The following is a 4,984-nucleotide window of genomic DNA, read 5'->3' on the forward strand; positions in this document are numbered from 1 at the left end:
CGGTGGGTGAGCGGGTGAGTCGGTGGGTGCCCGCGCGTCCCCGGCGGCAGCGGGCTCACACCATGTCGCGGCGGCGGCGGCAGGAGCGGCGCCGGTGCCGGCAGCCTCTGGCAGCCTCACGATGCGCCTCGCACCCGGGCATGGCACGGCACGGCTCGGCCCGGCCGGCGGCGCTCACGCCGGGAGCCGGCAGTGGCAGCCGCGGCCCCGCTCTCGCATGGGGAGGGCGGCTCACGCCCAGTGCCGCGGCGGTGCCCCCGCCACCTCCGAGCCCTTCCCGCGGCGCTGCCCTCGCATCAAACGGCGCCGGGCACCGGCGGGCAGGGGCTGCGCGTCCCGGCGGCGGCGGGGCAGGGACGCGGGGCTGGAACGGGGTGCTGCGAGCCAGACAAAGATAGCCGGGGAGGAGGAGGAGGAGGAGGAGAAGGAGGAGGAGAAAATATACTGCGAGCGAAGAGAGAGAGAGAGAAAACAGCTCCCCCTTCCCTTCTCCGACAGGAAAAACCGGCGGAAACGCGCCCGCACCAGAGCACTGCTGGGTAAACTCGCGGGGAGAGAGAGAAAGAGAGAGGGAGGGAGCGAGAGAGCGCGGGCGGGGAGAGAACCAGCCGCGCAGCCTGCCCACCCCGCCGCCCAGCAATAGCCCCACGGGGCGGGGGCACCCAGGGCGGCCCTGCCCCGCCGCCACCAGCGCCGGGCGCCGCCGGCGGGAGCCCCACGCGAGTCCGCGGCAGGGCCGTGGGGCCGCCCCACGCCGGCTGCAGTGACCGGCGCACGCTGCCGCTGCCCCGCGCCCAGGGCAAGGACCGGGCCCTACAGCCCCCGCCGCGCCTCTGAGGGACAGCGCGGCCAGTGTTGGTCTGTCACGGCTGGTGTTCACCGTGGGGTGGGGATATTTTCTCTTCCCATCCCCAGCGAGATGACCAGCAGAATGTCACAGTTCCCCCCTGCCCCGAGACCCCAGGCCCACAGGAAAAACAACTGGTGTCCTATTAAGAGATCTACAGAAAGAGAGCCAAATCCTGGCCCACAGAACAAGACCCAACTCTCATTATATTTTAACATATCATTTACTGACAAACAGGGTTGTCTCAGTCCCCCTTCCCGCCCAGAAGAGTCCTCCAGCAGAATTTGAATCGTGGAAAAACCTCATTAACCTCACTTGAACAAGACACATCAGGCAGTTGCACACAGGTGTAAACCTTGGCAGGATTTGTTTCTCATTGAAGTTCTTTATCACACTGATAGGGCAAAAATGTTACATGCTTGCAGGAGGTTATGTTTCCTATGGGAACCAGGGTTTTCCTCTCTCTTCTAATTTAACCACAAAATTAAATATACATAGCTTTAAGTATCACAGAAACATACTTTTGAAACAAAGCAAACCTGTTGAGCAGAAAGTGTAAGGATAAATTACTGTAACAGTTTAATGGCATACTTCATTTTCACTTTAAGTGTAGATAAAAAGGAAACTCCAGCCTAGACCAGGAAATTTTTTTCTCTGTATAGGAACCTATAGTAGGAAAAAGGCAAATAATTTCAGATGGATTTGGTGCTGTGTCTGCCTGAGTGCATGCACAGGAGTAAGGTCAAGTCTAGAGATGCAGTAGGTTTTGAGAAGTGGATTTCCACAAAGATTTATTATCATCGGCCTGGTTTGCATTATGTTGCTTATTTCACTGAGCCTTTTTATGCATAAGAGAAGCCTTGGTAGGTCAGATCCATTGCCCGTCTGTCCCAGCGTCCATCTCCAGATGTAGCCAATAGTAAATGCTGAGAGAAGATCACAGGGATATTTTAACCATCCAGTAATTTCCTGGGGTATCCTACCAGCTTTCTACAGCTCAGGGAGTTCTTTAGCAGCATTTGCTGTCACTGCATTTCACTTTTTTTGATGATGTTTTCCTTTCATTAGATTTGCCTGTTTACTTTGTGGATTCATACATGCTTCTGGCTCTTAACAGTGTCCTCTGGCAGGGAGTTCCAAAGCTGAACTAGCATGTTACGGGGAGACCACCTTTGTTCATTGGCTTTGAACCAACATGTGCTAGATTGAAAAAAAAAAAAACAACCTGCTGGTTCTTGTTTGGGAAGAGACACCAGTGATTTCCTATTCATTTCCTTCATTATATCCTTTTTTTTTTTGTAGACTTCTGGTGTGTTTTCCCCTCAGTTTTTTGCCAGCTAGCAAATTCTGGTCTTTTTAGTGATACCATGAATGGAAGCCATTCCATATTTGCCCTTCATTGAAACAGTTTTGCTTCTAATGCCTTCTTTTTTAAGACAGGTATGTGGATTTCCATATCATGTTCATGCTGGGTTCCCCATACAGCATCATAGTGATGTTCTCATTTCTAGTCCCCTCCTGAACCTTCCTTTCTTCACTGTTGTTGAGTATGAATATGACATTTCTGTGGAACATGTCTGTTATAACTCCAGAATCCCCTTCTGTAATGTTAATACTACCTCAGACACTGTTACTGCATGTTTCTGGATGCTGAAAGATTTTCAAGCCCAAGCTCTGAACTGCAAGTTTTCCAAACACAGTATGTAACAACTTTCTTGTGCCTCTGAAAAGTACAGCCCAAATTTTTTAGAGCTGAGGATCTGAGCCCAAATACACATTTTCACCATTCACATTTTCACTAACACACATCATTTCACCAAACCTCTCATGTGGCTCCACCAGTGTCCCCTCTCTGCTTTGAGCTTGTGTTTTATTACAGTGAGTTCCGTTCTTTGGTGTGGTTTAGTATTATACTAAAGCCTGCTAAAGAAGCAAAAGTGCTAGCAACAAGATTGTGAATCCTTGAAAAATAACACATCCCCTAACTTTAGGGAAAAAAATAGTTTTCATAAAGCCGTAAATGCCACAAGAGAGCTTCCTGCTCGTTCCCAGGGTGAAGCACCACAACGCCTCACCTTCCTTTTCCTCCCTACACAAGTGGAGGGATGAAAAGCTTGCCTTCTTGAGGAAGAAGCGCCTCTGGCTGTGGCCAAAGCCACTCTGTTCACGTGTTCATCATGCTCTTCACCAGCTCAGTGTACCTACCCAGTTTGGAAAATCTAAAGGTTGAAAGACCAAACTTGAAACCACTGGAAAGAAGATGAGTGGTCTGTTTTAACTCTTCCTCATAGTGAAACCAGCAATCCTGAAGGAGTGAGACAGCCATCAAAAATCATAATGAAGATTAAATGCAGGGAAAGGCAATTTCACCCCTGCGGATAGTCATCCCACAGAGCACACATGGTGTTTCCAATGACAAACTTAAGTAGAAGCATCAAAAAATCTGAGTCCACTCCATCCATTTGGGAACAAAGCAAGAGAAACGTGGGCCATGTGTGCTGCTCTCCATCACCCTCAGACACAGTTGTACCCATACCTGCTCACTGTGCTCATAGCAGTGAAGGGAACAGAGGATTGTAGCTCCCTGAGCAGTTTCAGCATCCCTGAAAGAAGGGTTCTGAGCCTCCCTTTCTCTGGTCATTTATTCCTGTTGAGCGGCACCTCATCCCTTGTGTAAGTATAAGCATTCCTACAGCTGTGTAGTGAGCCAGGAGTCATAGCAAACCTAGCCCACAAAAGGAAAAGAACTTTTAATACTACTATTGATCAGTTCCCCAGGCTAGTTCATCATATGCCTCCTTGAACAGTTGTGTTAACAGAATGGGGGGAAGGGGGAAGAAACTAAGTGGAGGGCGGGAAGTGTAACCATAGCATTGCCTCTTGGTTGTGGCTGTGGTTTAAGCCAATTTCAACTCTCAGTGGACCCATAGGGGTAGAACTAGAGAAACTTCCTTCCTTACTGGAAGAGACACTGTGGGAGTAATGGGAACCCAACATTTATGTTGCAGCCACAAAAGAAATTCCTTGCCGTCTATTTTTTTTCCAGTTCTTTGAAATTGTCTTTGTTCTATAATTTTCCGCTTTTAATGTGCTGGGGCCCTAATCACTGACCAGAGATGTACAGGTCATCAACTGCACTAACTTTTTATGAGCTTAATCATCAACAGTATTCAAGGGGATGAGTAAAGAGACAGGAAGTTCTGAATTTTCATTTTGTTCTACTACTGATTCATCCCATAGCCTTGGGGCATCTCATTTCCTGCTTCCACTCCAGTTCTCTATGTGGAAAATGGGAGTGATTTTGACCTCCTTTATAGTGCGAAGTGTTAGACATGTGCCCCATCATACTCTAGGGAAATGGTTCTCTCCTTGGGTGAAAAAATCTCTGAGGGAGGCTCAAGCTAGGGTGACAAGTAACAGAGGACAGGGTAGTGAGTTGGGCTGAGTGAGACTTTGCCTAGTCCAGATCTCCTGCTGCAAGCGGGATCCCAAGACCAGAGGGAGGCTGGGAGACTGTTCTCCTCATGCTATTTATTACAACACATACTGGGAGCAGATCAGTTACAGAAGGATGCCACACCATCAGTCTCACTCCAGCTCAGGCTCCTCTCCCCCTCTGCTGTTTCCACCACCACTACCTCACACCTCCATGTGAGAGCTGCTCTGCATGATCACTGCCGGCACACCCCAGTTCTTTCATGCCACATCTTAATATCATATGGGGTGGACATGTTCCTGCAGCTCTGGTTGCCCAGTTGCACACACACTGCTGCTGGTGACATCCTGTTGCTTCCCGCTCCTCAGGATACTGCACTGCCTCCCAGACTGATGGGTTTTCCTCATTCCAGCACACAGCCAAGGCTCAGGCATGTAGCTGGACCCAAGCTTGGGGAAGCACATGCAGATGTTGATGTAGGTGACACGAAGTTGCACAGGGCCAAAAAGGAGGAGCTTTCCACCAGCTGTACTCTTTGAGGCCATCACTGCCCACCCCCTGGCTGGCTTCCTCTGTTAGCATTTTGGGGACTGGATTGAAAGAACTCCTGAAACACAGGGGCTGCCTAAATATAGCAATCCTGCTAGCACAGGAAGAGTGGCAAAGTGAGTCAGAGCCCTTTCCACAGCTGCTCAGTACCA

Source organism: Corvus kubaryi, unplaced genomic scaffold (assembly GCF_017639235.1).
Source record: "Corvus kubaryi isolate FWS band 111438036 unplaced genomic scaffold, C.kubaryi_AGA036_p1.0 133, whole genome shotgun sequence".
NCBI lineage: Eukaryota > Metazoa > Chordata > Aves > Passeriformes > Corvidae > Corvus > Corvus kubaryi.